We start from the raw sequence: 16,601 nt of genomic DNA, 5'->3' as shown, positions 1-16,601 counted from the left end.
TCTAAAATCTACCCAATTTCTACTTGCCCGTTTTACAATGAGAAATCCAGGTAAAGATTATTTTTAAAGTTGAATTTTAATATAGGAGTTATTTTTGCAGATTCCTAAATAGTGGCCACCCAATTAAACATATACATATATACACAATGTACATTTAATAAGGCAACTATAAGTTTTATCTTTTGGGATGTCTGCTCAACTCACATCCTCCTTTGATTAACAAACATATACACACAAGTACTTACATTGATCCCTACAGCTATTTTTATATTGTACCCAGAAATAATTCCTACTACATAGTATTCACTCACTACAACTTTACTGAATGAATCAATAATCTGATTCTAATCTTCAGGCCACAGCCGACTGGACCAACATATTTAGCTAAATTTTGTCACTGAATTGCAAAGATTGCTATTTCACACACTGACTTGGATACAGTGCAGTAAGGTCTTGTTTTGAGTTTCAGTGCTGAGGCAATTCTTTGGAACCATATACACTGAAAAGCAAAATCAATGTAGGAGCAGAGAGTAAGAACGAAGAGGATTTAAAAAGTGATAATAGTTCTATGAACTTTTTCAGTATACCTCAAATCCATTTCACTTTGCTTTGTGCTAGTTTACAAAGAACTCTGTACTTGCAAAACAAATGACCCATGAAAAAGATGCTATCTCAGTCAGTTGGGAACCAGGGGCCTTCTGTGAGTTCTATATCCATGGAATGGTGCTGGTAACTCAGTGGTCCTTCCCTTAGTGTTCCTCCCCCTCCTCACTCCTCCATGTCCTGACTTACTAAGCTTATGATGTTTGTGCTTTATTTCAACCTTGAATTCAAATAAAACTTGCAGATGCAAAACACTTGGAACATTTGCAATCATTAACATGGCACAGTAAAAGCCATATTAAGTAAACCAAAAGGTTAACTTACTAAAAAATATTCTTAATATATTAATCTTTTTTCAAATATTTATTTATTTATTTATTGAAAGGCAGAGTTACAGAGAGGCAGAGGCAGTGAAAGAGGATCTTCCATTCACCGGTTCACTCCCCAAATGGACCCAAGGCTGGAGCTGGGCCAATGTGAAGCCAGGAGCCAGGAGCTTCTTCCAGATCTCCCATGTAGGTGCAGGGCCCAAGTACTTGGGACATCTTCCATTGCTTTCCCAGATCGTAGATGAGAGCTGGATGGGAGGGGAGCAGCTGGGACTCAAACTAGTGCCCATATGAGATTCTGGCTCAGCAAGTGGCAGCTTTACCCGCTATGCCACAGTACCAAGCAATAAATTAATGTCTTAATAAAACTTTCACATAATAAACCAGAGACTGGATACCTTCTTCCTCTTAATTGGGGTCATTTTGCTACACTCCATTTATCAATACCCCATATATGTAATGGGACTCATATGACTGAATTCCAGCCAATGAAGTGCAAGCAGAATTCATGTGCATCACTCGTAGGTTTGACCCATGAAAACCTCCCAGTCTACATCCTCATGCTCTTTCCATTTTGGTCAATTAAGGTGTAGACAACTGCAGAAATCTTGGAAACAAACTATGGAAACCATATATTGAATCTGACAGAATTGTAAGAGGAAGACCTTGGATCACTGCTTGAAAGACAGGTTCTGGCCGGCGTTGTGGCTCAACAGGCTAATCCTCCGCCTAGCGGCGCTGGCACACTGGGTTCTAGTCCTGGTCAGGGTGCCGGATTCTGTTCCGGTTGCCCCTCTTCCAGGCCAGCTCTCTGCTGTGGTATGGGAGTACAGTGGGGGATGGCCCAAGTCCTTGGGCCCTGCATCCCATGGGAGACCAGGATAAGCACCTGGCTCCTGGCTTCGGATCAGCGAGATGCGCCGGCCGCAGTGCACTGGCCGTGGCGGCCATTGGAGGGTGAACCAACAGCAAAGGAAGACCTTTCTCTCAGTCTCTCTCTCTTACTGTCCACTCTGCCTGTCAAAAAAAAAAAAAAAAAAAGACAGGTTCTCTTGAGCAAGGTCTCCCACTTTCAGCTGTATGCAGTCAAAGGAAAAAAAAATATACTCACATTAAGACACCAAAATTCTGGAGTTCAGCTGTTAGGTCACTAGTACTGCTCTAAAATACATATGGAAGTTGGCATGTGGCCCTACTTACTTTAGTGATTAAAATGAAGAGGAAAAAGATGACAATGTAGGAGAAAACCATAGTATAAACTGGACAGAAAAAACCCAGGTGCCTTCTTGTCCCACAGTGTATAGAATACAGATGTCTCAGCATAAATACTAGGATCAGAAGACTGAGATAATTAGCACTCACAATGGGAAGACAGGAAAGCTAAGAGGATGCACCTGACACTGAATAGAAGGAGGACTCCTCATCACAGCTGTCACTGAACTGATTATCTGAAGGCAAAGCATTGCTATTTCATGCAAACAATATATAATACTTAGGAAACAGCAATTAGAATCACAAGTCCTTGCATAAGTGAATAGGGCCTGATGGTGTTTACTCAATTTAAAATTGCTGGGATAGTGATAAAAAAATAAGCCCTGCAAAACACTTTGGAAATTTCACTCTCAGAACATTAATGACAGGCTAAGTGTAAGAAACTGGATAAAACAAGAGATAATGAAGGATGAAAATCTCACAGCTCGTATTTATGGGGGTTCTCCCCTGAGATCTCCTCCATCATCTGTTTCCATAGTAACTTCAGGTTTCCGTGAGCTTTACAGATGGCGTACATTTAATGTCAAAACACTTAATGAAAAAAAATTTACTGCATATAGATAGCACAATAGTTGCAACAGCATTTAATATTGAGTATTTACTTGATAATTTAACTACATGTTAATAACAACACTAATATGTAGCAAGTGTTTACAGGATGTTTCATGCCACAACAGTGAAACTGTTAAAAGATAGGTATCAGCAGCTCAGCTCAGTGTCCAGATCAGTTTCCAAAGCTCTTTAACATGAGAACTGGCACATGAGAAGCTACTTCTGTGGAGCACAGAAACCCTTTGTTTTCCTTTTGAATTTTCACCTATGTTCAAATTGGAAACCCAGCAATATGATGAAAATCACAGCCATTCTTGGAGTGACTTAATTTCTTTCTTTCCCTTAATCCAAAAACAGTTTCCTTTAATTTAACTATAGGACAGTTTTACTATTTATATCATCTAACATGAAATGCTTACTCTTTTTACACAAATATCGTATAGCTCAATTTTACTAATATATTTTATTGACTATGTCTAACTCCTTCTGTGGCTTAGTTCACTGGGTTACAACATTAAATTTGTGTTGTACCTACACTCAGATTTCATACTTTGATTTTTGTGTGCTTACTTGTTTGCCAAAATTGAACTCAGAAAATTTAGTGGGAGTTCTTCCAATGACCAGGCAACTGGGCATTTTTAAAATAAAGCTTTAGTGGATATAATTAATTTAAATCTCATCAAAATGTGAACAGCATTTAGTCAAATATGTAAATCTGACCATAAAACTGAGACAGCAGGTGGAAATATTGCACCTCAGGCTTCCACAAATGATCAATCCCACAGAAAGACAAATCAGTGTCTGGGATAATCAAGAGTCAAGCAGTGTAATTAAGTGGCTGGTTTTAATTCAAAATGTTACACCTCAGACTGTAGACATCAATAATGTATAATGAAAGTACTCTTAGAATCACATTGGTTTGAAAATGTGTATGTGGGGGTGTACCTAAGGAGAAAATTCAAACTGGCAAGTTAAAGGATGCCTCATAGAGCAATATTTTTAAAAGTTATTTATTTAGTTATTTGAGGTGAGGAGGGAGAGGGAGAGGGAGGGGGAAAGGGAGGGAGAGAGAGAGAAAACACACTATCACTGATTGACTCACATCTCAAAATACCTCAATGGCCCAGAACTGTGAACCAAATCCAGGATTCAGGGACTCTATCAAGATCTCCTTTGTGGGTTGGTGGGATGAAATTTCTTGAGCCATCATCTGCCACCTCTCAAGGTATGCATCAGTAGTGAGCTAGAATTGGAAGTAGAGCCAGGACACAAACTCAGGGACTCTGATATTGAACCTGCACATCTTATTCAGCATCTTAACTGCTAAGTTAAAGGCCTACCCCAGGAGCTACCTTTCACTAAAATAATATCTTCTGATGCAGATTTATAGAACTTTACAAAAGGAGTTCAGAGTGGGAGGCATTCTGGCAGGGAAGAAGAGTGATGATTGGAGGAGAAAATGCTCTTAAAGACCAGGACAGATTTCTTCTATAACTCAAAGGCATTTAGAATACAATGACTGAACACATAATATTTTGGGAGCCAGCATTTTAGCTCAGCAAATTAAGCTGCCACATGTAACACCAGCATCACGTATGAGTACCAATTTCAGCCCAGGCTACTCTATTTCTGATCTAACTCCCTGCTAATGGGCCCGAGAAGTCCATGGAAGATGGCCCAGATACTTAGGTTCCTGCCACCAATGTGGGAGACCTCGATGGAGTTCCAGGCTTCTGACTTCAGCCTGGCTCAGCTCTGGTCATGGGACCACTTGGGCAGTAAACCAGAAGATGGAAGATCTCTCTCCCTGTCTCTCCTTCTCTGTAACTCTGCCTTTCAAATAAGTAAATGGATCTTTAAAAAAAACATAATATTTTGAACTCATTTTACTCTGACAATTATTAACTGATTTTGAAAGCATATATTTGTATGGTATTGTTATTACAATTCCTTAGATAACTAGAAGGAACTTTTGTGTTTAAATGAGCACAAATCTGAATCTCAACGAGCAAAACAACCTTGACCAAATGATGACAACACTCAAAAAATTAGTTGTTCTTCAAAAGAGCACAAGATCCATCTTGTGACCTGTGCTAGCATCACCTCTCTAAGGCAAATACCTCAGAGGAACTACTTAGGAAGGAAGGTGTATTTTTGCTCACAATTTTAGATGTTCACAGTTGAAGATCAAGCAGTCTGATGAGGATAGAGGCAGGCAATGGTGGAACATGCATGGAGAAAAGATCACATGTTGAGTCAGGAAGCAGAGAGACCAGGAGTAGGCTCTTTCTGCACATGGTCTCTCCAAATAAAATCACCATGAATTAGTCACGGATCCCTCCCAAAACACTTAATACAATCTATTCACTTTCTAAGTCCTTCAGACACCTTAACTGGGTTAAGTTTCATCATCCTTAATCCATTAATGTAAGACTCCATGAAGCTTTAGGAGACAATCAAACTAATACACAAACCATGACATGGTTCAAATGGAAGTTGGAGACACTTTGAAAAAAATGTTTATTTATTGTAAAATTAAGAAGTTAATGCTTTCTATAGGATATGATGAAGACACTGCAGACCCTGAAGTAGGGCAGTGGTGTGATTGGAACTAAACTTTATGAAGGATAATTAATAGTGGTTTAGTTCAAATAGGAGGCTATAAGACTGATTGTGAATCTATATCACTGGTTCAGGGAGTGAGAGTTTACAAAAAAGTTCCATGTGTTTTTTCATGTTGTATAGTACAAAATACTAAGAAATACTCTTTCCAAAATATTCTTTGTGAATAACATCCTATAAATAATGCAAACCACAACTTCCTCAACCATATGCAATGGAATATGAAATAGGGTGGTAGTCAAGATATTTAAAGGAGAGAAAGGATATGGAAGATTTTAGTAAGATAAGCTTTGAAGGTGTCAGAAGAATTTTGGAAATAGCTATTGCAGTAATAGGAGGTAAGACAAATTACATCTAAGTTTGAAATTCAAGTAATTTGGAGAATGATAGCAACATTCCTACAAAAACAAAGATCAGAAAGATGAGCTTAGTCAGGATATGAGAGGGAAAGTTCAAAGCTAAACTGATGCTGAGAATCCCAGACAGTAAATTCCAGAGGTCTGCATAATATCCCAGTGGTGACACTCATTGGAAATTCTAGAAATGAAAGCTTCCTGAGTCAAGATAATACTTGCGGCCATGTAAATTGGTGAGATTTTTAAAAGAGAGAGTGAAGAATAGGAAAAGAGTAAAAGAGAAACAAGTTAGAGAGTGCTTATATTTAACACATCAACTATGAAGAGGAAAAAAAATATAGCAAAACAATAAGTCGAAGACTATAGAAGCAGAAGGACAAGTTCAACATGACAAATGGGAACAAAAATGTCAAATCATACGGAAAGGTCAGGAAGGGAGATGATTTAATACAGGTATTTGGATTAAATGATTGAGAAATAATAAGTTCCTAGAAGTATAGTTATCATCAAGATATTTGTGGTCAAAAGAAGGAAAGCATACATATAACTTGTAAAGATGGTTGGGAAAATACTGCTTTATCAGTTTTGGGATGTAAACAAATATGTGAAATGAGGAAAATAGAAATGAAGAATGGAAGAAAGTAGGGTGTTCCCATCAGAATCTTACATCCCATCTATTCCTCCAACTCATATATCTGGATCCAAGAATGTATATTTTATTTAATTATTTTTATTTTTTTGAGGGGGCAGAGGTGGCCTGAAGCCAGAAGTCAGGACTTCAATCTGGGTATCCCACATGGGTGGTGGGGATCCAGGTATTTGATGGAACAAAGGTTTCAGAGGAAATGAAAAGAGAGGGACCCAAAGCCAAGAAAAGGGATGGGACTTAATTTTGAAGAGATGATTTGGGTCTGCATTATGGTGTAGTGAGTTAAGCTACCATCAGCAATGTCAGCATCTCAGAGAGTCACTGGTAAGTCCTGGCTCTTCTACTTCCTTTCCAGTTCCCTGATAATGTGCCTGGGAACAGAACTGAGGATGGTCCAAGTGTTTGGCTCCTGGCTTCAGCCTGGTCCAGCCCTGGGTGTTGGGGCCATGTGTGGAGTGGACCAGTGGATGGAATATATCTTTTTCATCTCTTATCTCTCTCTTTCTCTCTGCCTTTCACATAAATAAAATGAACCTTTTAAAAAAGAAGAGAGATGATTCCATCCATGATAGAATTAATGGTAAAGGGAATCCAGAGATGTTGTGATAAACAACAAAAATGTTGATAAAGTGCACATAAAATTCCAGTATCCTTTGATCTCAGTGAAATATGCAAAGATACATACTGAAGTTAAGGAACTTACAGTAATGCTAGAAGACAATCTTGAAATTGATCAAGAAAATCACTATATTTTCTTCATTACAATGATAAGTGGGGAGTAATTACATTGAAAAAATTTCCATTACCTTACAAGACCTCAGTGTACAGAGCCTTAAATAATGAGGATAAATTTTGAATTCTTTCTTTACCTAATTGCGAAAACCACTGCTCTTCCTCTACAGTCTGTACTCCCCAGCGTCTTACATCCCATCTATTCCTTCAACTCTCAGATCCAGATTCATGAATGTATTTTTATTTAATTATTTTTATTTTTATTTTTTTGAGGGGGCAGAGGCTGGCTGAACCAGAAGACATGACTTCAATCTGGGTCTCCCACATGTGTGGCAGGGACTCAAGTATTTGAGGCAGCAGTCTCCTAGGGTGTGCATTAGCAGAAAATTGGATTGGAAGGAGAGCTACAGCTCAAAACCAGAGACCATGATAGGACATGTGGGCATCCCGAGCAGAAAGTTAACAATTGTACCAAATATTTGCCCAAATAATGAATTTGTTGCAAGTGTATCCTCCTTTATCCCTTACCAGTGCTTGTGCATATTTAAAAAATTTTTCTTTATCTTACTACTTTCTAAAGTAATAATACCAGCAATTATGCTAAATTTACAAAGTGCTAAAATGTACCAAACATATACTATATTCTAGGAATTAAGATTTGAAAAAACATACTGAGCACCTACTATGTTCCAGATGTTTAATCACGGCAGGCCATCACACATGCCACATAAAATATTATGAGCTAGATGCCATGATTTCTCTCAGATTACGTGTACAGAGGACGACATACAGAATGATTTTCCTATTTTTTTCTCACAGAAATTAGTGGTCAAAGTCTGCTCCAGAGTCCATATTCTTAAATGTTCTTAATAGTAATTTTATATATGTATATATATAAACATGTTCTCATTACCTCCAGTTACTTTTTACAAAAATGCCTTACTATTTCTAAAAGCATAGTCCTTAAACTACCTCCCTCCAAGAGAATCACCCGAGTTTTCACCTGCAAATCATTCAGAGAATTCCTAGGAATTCTATTGAGACCCATCTGAGGTCTATTACAGAGCTGTTAACCTTGTCAACCATATCAATTTGATTTGGTTGCAGGGGCACAAGGAGGTCTGTTTTCTTCTTAGCCATCTGGAACAATACTACATGATCTTTTTGTTCTTGATACATGCATCTCTTTTTGTATCTATTCTCACAAATGTTCTCCTTAAAAATTAATCACTCGGACTGGCACTGTGGAGCAGTGGACTAAGCTTCCACCTGTGGCACCAGCATCCTATATGGACAGCCACCTGAATTCCTGGCTGCTCCATTTCCAATCCAGCTCCCTACTGATGGCCTGAGAAAACAGTGGAAGATGGCCCAAGTGCTTGGGCCCCTGCACCCATGTGGGAAACCTGGAAGAAGCTCTTGGCTCCAGGCTTCTGATAGGCCCAGCCATGGCTGTTGTGACCATTTGGGGAGTAAACCAGTGGACAGAAGACCTCTCTCTCTGTGTGTCTACCCCTCTCTCAATACCTCTGCCTCTCAAATCAATATATAAATACTTAAAAATTAATCAATAACATTCTTTGTAACATATTCTGTTTCTGAAGATGTTGGTAACCAATTATACTCCTAAAAACAGTACTTTTTGAGGTTGGCTGGCATTGTGTAACAGCAGGTTAAGCCACAGCCTGCAACATCAGTATCCTCTATGGGCATCAGTTAGAGTCTCAGCCATTTGGAGAATGAACTAGTGGATGGCAGATTTCTCTCTCTCTCTCTGTTTGTCTCCCCACCTCTCTATCTCTGTAACTCAAATAAATAAATCGTTTTTTAAAAAAAGTACACTTCAATGTGTGAGAAACTTACCCTGCTTACCTAATGCTCACCTTTTCATACCAAATCAATGTATATTCACTGTATAATTATAAAGGAAAATTTATTGTCATGGAATAAAATCTGACTAAAATTTGATCATTTTAGAACAATTCCTTAGACTCCTTCAAAGTTCTTTAGCTTGTATCTCCTGAGCCTAAGTCACTCATATTCTGCCCTGAATAAGCCTCATGTTAAACTTTTCACATAGCCTGATTATTTCCATCACCATTGCTTCAGAAGCCCTAATGTTTGAGACTGTCTCACTTACATTCTTGCAATTTGATTGCTGATATCAACTCTGGTCTTCTGTAGCATCAATTTGAACAAATATATTATTCTGTTATCCTTCTGAAAAACATGTTAGAATGCCCCAAACTCCTTACCATTCCGTTCAGTTCTCCAACAGCCTGGGCTTTCCTTCCCTCCCAGCACCATCAGTCCCTGCTGCTATTCCCACAGCCCATTTCTTGTGTTCTTTTTTTTTAAAGCTTTTATTTAATGAATACAATTTTCATAGGTATAACTTTGGGAATAGAATGTTTTTTCCCCTGCTACACACCCTCATTCCCCAAGTCCTGTCCCACCTCCTACTCCCTGTCCCATCCCATTATTCTTTAAGATTCATTTTTAATTAACTTTATACACAGAAGACCAACTCTATATTTGCACACATGCATACATACAATGTAAAAAGTACTGTTAGAGAACAAGTTTTGCAGTTAATTCTCATAGTACAACTCATTAAGGACGGAGCTCCTAAATGGGGAGTAAGTGCACAGTGACTTCTGTTGCTAATTTAATAATTAACACTTTTTTTAGCTGATATTTAATAACTATAAATTTCCAAAGAAGCACATTTGGATTATAGTGGCTTTTTCTGCCCATAACCTCCCTCCCACCAACAACAATCCCATCTCCCACTCCCTCTCCCATCCCATTCTTCATCAAGATTCATTTTCAATTATCTTTATATACAGAAGATCAATTTAGTATATACTAAGTAAAGATTTCAACAGTTTGCACCCACACAGAAACACAAAGTATAAAGTAATGTTTGGGTACTAGTTATACCGTTAATTCACATAGTATAACACATTAAGGACAGAGATCCTACATGGGGAGTAAGTGCACAGTGACTCCTGTTGTTGACTTAACAATTGACACTCTTATTTATGATGTCAGTAATCACCCGAGGCTCTTGTTATGAGTTGCCAAGGCTATGGGAGCCTCTTGAGTTCCCCAATTCTGATCTTATTTAGACAAGGCCATAGTCAAAGTGGAAGTTCAGAGAAAGGTACCTCTTCTTTGATGGTCTGTTCTTTCCACTGGGATCTCACTCACAGAGATATTTCATTTAGGTCATAATTTTTCCACAGTGTCTTGGCTTTCAATGCCTGAAATACTCTCATGGACTTTTTAGCTGGATCCGAATGCTTTAAGGTCTGATTCTGAGGCCAGAGTGCTGTTTAGGACATCTGCTATTCTGTGAGTCTGCTGTGTATCTGATTCCCATGTTGGATCGTTCTCTCCTTTTTAATTCTAGTAGTTAGTATTAGCAGACACTACTCTTGTTTATGTGATCCCTTTGACACTTAATCCTATCATTATGATCAGTTATGAACTGAAACTGATCACTTTGACTAGTGAGATGGTATTGGTACATGCCACCTTGATGGGATTGAACTGGAATCCCCTGGCACGTTTCTAGCTCTACCATTAAGGGTAAGTCCAATTGAGTATGTGCCAAATTGTACATCTCCTCCCTCTCTTATTCCCACTCTTATATTTAACAGGGATCACTTTTCAGTTAAATCTAAACACCTAAGAATAATTGTGTGTTAATTCAAGAGTTCAACCAATGGTATTAAGTAGAGTAAAAAATACTAAAATGAATAAGTAAGTTGTTCCTTGACAGTCAGGACAAGGGCTGATCAAGTCATTGTTTCATATAGTGTCCATTTCACTTCAACAGGTTTCCTTCTAGGTGCTCAGTTAGTTGTCACCAATCAGGGAGAACATATGATATTTGTCCCTTTGGGACTGGCTTATTTCACTCAGCATGATGTTTTCCAGATTCCTCCATTTTGTTGCAAATGACTGGATTTCATTTTTTTTAACTGCTGTATATTATTCTATAGAGTACATATCCCATAATTTCTTTATCCAGTCTTTGGTTGGTGAGCATTTAGCTTGATTCAATGTCTTAGCTATTGTGAATTCAGCTGCAATAAACGTGGAGGGGCAGAGGACTCTTCTGTTTACTGATTTCATTCTCCTTGGGTAAATTTTCACTAGTAGGATGGCTGGGACATATGGTAGGTCTATATTCATATTTTTGAGGTACCTCAAAACTGTCTTCCTTAGTGGCTTTACCAGTTTACATTCCCACAAACAGTAGGTTAGAGTGCCCTTTCCCCACATCCTCTCCAGCATTTGTTGTCTGTTGATTTCAGTATGAGAGCCATTCTAACTGTAGTGAGGTAAAACCTCATTGTAGTTTTGATTTGCATTTCCCTGATGGCTAGCGATCCTGAACATTTTTTCATGTGTCTGCTGGCCATTTGGATTTCTTATTTTGAAAAATGTCTGTTTAAGTCCTTTGCCTATTTCTGAACAGGGTTTTTAGTTTTGTTGTTGTGGAGATTGTTAATCTCTTTGTAGATTGTGATTATTAATCCTTTATCAGTTGTGTAGTTTGCAAATAATTTCTCCCATTCTGTTGGTGGTCCTTTCAATTCCCTGTTTTTTTGTTTTTTTGTTTGTTTTTTTGTTTTTTGCCTTACAGAAGCTTCTCAATTTGAAGTAATCCCATTTGTTTATTTTGGCATTGACTGCCTGTGCCTATGGGGTCTTTTACAGGAATTCTTTGCCTATGCCAGTGTCATGCATGGTTTCCCCAATGTTCTCAATTAATTTGATGGTATCAGGTCATAGATTTAGATCTTTAATCCATGTTGAGGGGATTTTTGTGTAAGGTGCAAGGTAGGGGTGTTGCTTCATACTTCTGCATGTGGAAATCCAGTTTTCCCAGCACCATTTGTTGAAGAGACTGTCCTTTCTTCAGGAATTGGTTTTAACTCCTTGGTCAAATATAAGTTGGTTATAGATGTTTGGATTGATTTCTGGGGTTTCTATTCTGTTCCATTGGTCTATCCATCTGTTTTTGTACCAGTATCAGGCTGTTTGGCTTATAACTGTCTTGTAATATGTCTTAAAATCTGGTATTGTGATGCCTCCGGCTTTTTATTTTTTTATTGTTTTAGCTATTTATGCTCTCCTGTGGCTCCATATGAATTTCAGCATTGGTTTTTCTTTTTTTTTTTTTTGACAGGCAGAGTGGACAGTGAGAGAGAGAGACAGAGAGAAAGGTCTTCCTTTTTGCCGTTGGTTCACCCTCCAATGGCCGCCGCGGTAGCGCGCTGCGTCCAGCGCACTGTGCTGTTCCAATGGCAGGAGCCAGGTGCTTCTCCTGGTCTCCCATGGGGTGCAGGGCCCAAGGACTTGGGCCATCCTCCACTGCCTTCCCGGGCCATAGCAGAGAGCTGGCCTGGAAGAGGGGCAATCAGGACAGAATCCGGCGCCCCGACTGGGACTAGAACCCGGTGTGCCGGCGCCGCAAGGCGGAGGATTAGCCTAGTGAGCCGCCGCGCCGGCTAGCATTGGTTTTTCTAGATCTGAGGAGAATGTCTTTAAATGTCTGGTAGAATTCAGCTTGAAGCTATCCGATCCTGTGCTTTTCTTTCCTAAGAGGAACTTTATCACTGATTCTATTTCTGACTTCGTTATGGATCTGTTTAGGTTTTCTATGTCTTCATGGCTCAATTTATATAGGTTATATGTGTCCATGAATCTATCCATTTCTTCAGAGTTTCCCAGTTTTTTCACATACAGCTCTTTGTAGTGGTTTCCAATGATTCTTTTTACTTCTGTGGTGAATGTTGTTACATTTCCATCTCTAATTTTATTTTATTGATTTGGGTCTTTGCTCTCCTTTTTTCAGTTAGTTGGGCCAATGTGTTTCAACATTGTTTATTTTTTCAAAAAAACACAGCATTTCTTTTTACTGATTTTTTGTATTTTTTGTTTCAATTTTGTTGAATTCTTCTCTAATTTTAATTATTTCTTTTCTTCTACTAGTTTTGGGTTTGGTTTGCTGTTGTGTTTCTAGATCCTTGAGGTGCATGGAGAGTTCATTTATTTGATGCTGTGCTAATTTCTTGATGTAGGCACCAACTACTATAAACTTTCGTCTTAATATTGCTTTTGCTGTATCTCACAAGTTTTGGTATTTTGTATTACCTTCTTCATTTGTTTCCAGAATTTTTTTTAGTATCTTCCTCAACAGCCCTACATAAAATGCTCAAGGATGTGCTACACACAGAAATAGGGACATCACTACAATAGAAGATGAACACAGAAAAGGACTCAGCAAAAGGGCAAATGAAACACACAAACAGAACTATTTAAGGAAACATGGCAGGGCAAAGATGGTATTTAACAGCAGTCACACTGAATGTAATTGGTATCAACTCCCCAGTTAAAAGACATAGACCAGCTGAATGTATTAAAAAAGTAAACCCATCTTCCTGCCTGCAAGAAATACACCTTACCAACAAAGACACATGGACACTTAAAGTGAAAGGATGGAAAAAGGTAATCTATGCTAACAGAAACCAAAAAGAGCTGGGGTGGCCATCCTAAAGACAAAATAGACTTTAACACAAAAACTTAAAAGAGACAATGAAGGACACTATATAATGATTAAAAGATCAATTCAACAGGCATATATGACTATTATAAATGTATTAATTTCTGTATGGCTTTTTTCTGAACTACCCAGAAATGGACAGAAAAGGATAAAACAATTTCTGTCCAATGAATTGAAGAAAGATTTAAGAAAAATTATGCAGTCATTTTCCATTATGGTCAAGCATTTTAGAAAAATGACAATTTTTACTAAACCAGAAGCTGATGGATTACAGTCATAATGTGCCTAATAATTTCAGTTTAGCTTGCTAATATAACTCCTGAGTTTGAGTTGCATAAAACAAATCCTTAGAATGAATTAAGAAGCAGCAATTTGTGGTTTTTGTGTATGCAGAAAACTTATTAACTTAGTAACCAGCTTGTCATTTGCCTACCAAATCTTGTAGGGGAAAAGTGCATGCAATATACTTATCTGATCAAAGATCTTATTAAATTGTTATAAACATATAAGCAGTGCTAAATATCTTGGGCCTGGGTTTGGGATAATTGCACTTTTTAATTGTCTATGGTTCATTTTAAGTTCCATATTTATTAGCTGACTTGATATTATTATCTTGGAAAATCAAATAATACAAATCCATACTTTTATTTTTCACTTTTAGCATCCATTCCAACATTTCTCAAACCTCAAAATCAAGAGAGATGATTTCTTTCTTCTACACCACCAACATTTGCATCCTACTCATATAATTTTCATCCCAAGATTTTTGCCAATCCAGAAAAATTTGAATATTTTTTCAATACAAAAAACACACATGTAACAGGGACAGTTGAGAGTGAGCCAAAGTGAGTTTATATTATAGGTTTAACACCCCAATATGAAAATATAAAATATGTAACATTTGAGTGCTGGCATGGTAAGTAAAAAGTTTCTAATTTGGGGTTTACAGATTATGATACACAAAAAGGAAATTCTACAGCAATATTCCAATTTTGAAACCTCCAGTATCTGAAACAGTTCAAGTCCCAATTGTTGCAGACAAGACTATTCAATTGGTAATATTTCTTTGCTTTTGGTTTTGTTTCTAAATTTTAGTATTCTCTTCTTCCAATCCACTTCCTGCTATTGTACCTGGGAAGGAACAGAAGATGTTTCACGTACTTAGGTTGGTAGGGACCACCCACTTGGGAGACCTAGATCTAATGCCAGGATCCGGACTTAGGCCTGGCCCAGCACCAGCTGTTGTGGCATTTGGGGAAGTAAACCAATTGATGAGAGAGAGAGAGAGAGGTGAATCAAGATCTGTATTTCTTTGTATCCCTCTGCCTTTCAAATTAATTTTTTAAATAATTTAATTATGATAAAGAATTATGTCTTTATCCTGCTAACTCCTATCACAATTCTTACAAGTTTAGCATCCATTCACTGATGGATAGTCAGCAATTGCTTTGTTTATAATAATTCTGGGGAAATAGAGAATCGTAAGAAAAATAAATGAATAAGGATCAATTTAAAAGAAAATATAAATTTAAGATATTATATATAGTCAAATTAAAAGTGAAATAGATTCACTGAACCATTATGTAGACACACTAATTCTTTATTTGTATATTCTACTTTTTTAAAACCACCCTTAAATTTTATCTTTCTTTTCTAGGAAAAGAAAACTCTTTTAAAGTAAACCTTATTAAATATGTAGACGCAGAAGAAAAGAACTAACCCTTAAATAATGTACCCATACACCACAGGCTTTCACAGTTCTTTCTTAAAAATCTAACTTTGACTATGACCCCATCGGAATAAGATCAAAGTCAGCGAACTCTAAAGGCTTCCATAGCCCTGGCAACTCATGACTAGAGCCTAGGGAGATTACTGACGCCATGAACAGGAGTGTCAAATTGTTAAGTCAGCAACAGGAGTCACTGTGTGCTTACATCCCATATGGGATCTGTCCTTAATGTGTTGTCTAATGTGCAGTGATGCTATAACTAGTACTGAAACAGTATTTTTACACTTTGTGTTTCTGCGTGGGTACAAACTGATGAGATCTTTACTAATTATATATTGAATTGATCTTCTGTATATAAAGATAATTGGAAATAAAAAAAACCTGGTGTTAAATTGGAAATGGCATAGAAAATTAATTAATTTTAAAAAAAATATTATGTAGGATCTCTGTCTTTAATGTGCTGTACACTCTTATTTAATGCTATAACTAGTACTCCAACAGTATTTTTTTTTTTTTTACTTTGTGTTGCTATATGGGGGCAAACTGTTGAAATCATTACCTAATATATACTAAACTGATCTTCTGTGTATAAAGAGAATTGAAAATGAATCATGATGTGATTGGAAGGGGAGAGGGAGCGGGAAAGGGGAGGGTTGTGGGAATTTATATTCATTAAATAAAAGTTTAATAAAAAAATCTAACATGAATACTATGAAGTGCATTCTATGCATTCATATTTTTTGCAGCATGGGAACCTGAGGCTAAGAATTATTAACAAACTTGTAGTTCACTTGCAAAAGTCCTGAACCATTTATTATCATAATTCCTCACTCTCTTCTTGTGCTCCCTGCTTCAGCTGCTACTTAAACTACATCAGATTTATAATTCCACCCTATATCTATTCTGTAAGCTCAAGAGAAACAAATTAAACTGATAATAATGTCATTGGAATATTACACTAGCACCTCAAACTCTGCACTAAGCTTTTCTGTCCCTTTCTCTACCTCCAATTCCTATTTCAATATCTGGCAATGCTTGACTTCTTTCTTAAGTGATTGTATCCTATCACCAAATGCTATTATCTCCAAGTCCTTAACAGGGCTCCATCCATACGAGTCTTTCCATCCCTACTGCTATCACTCCAGTCTAGACCACCAAATTCTTTATTTCAAGCACT

This window comes from Lepus europaeus, chromosome 7, assembly GCF_033115175.1.
Source record: "Lepus europaeus isolate LE1 chromosome 7, mLepTim1.pri, whole genome shotgun sequence".
Classification (NCBI taxonomy): Eukaryota; Metazoa; Chordata; class Mammalia; order Lagomorpha; family Leporidae; genus Lepus; species Lepus europaeus.
The sequence above is the reverse complement of the archived record's forward strand: the minus strand, read 5'-3'. Positions refer to the sequence as shown.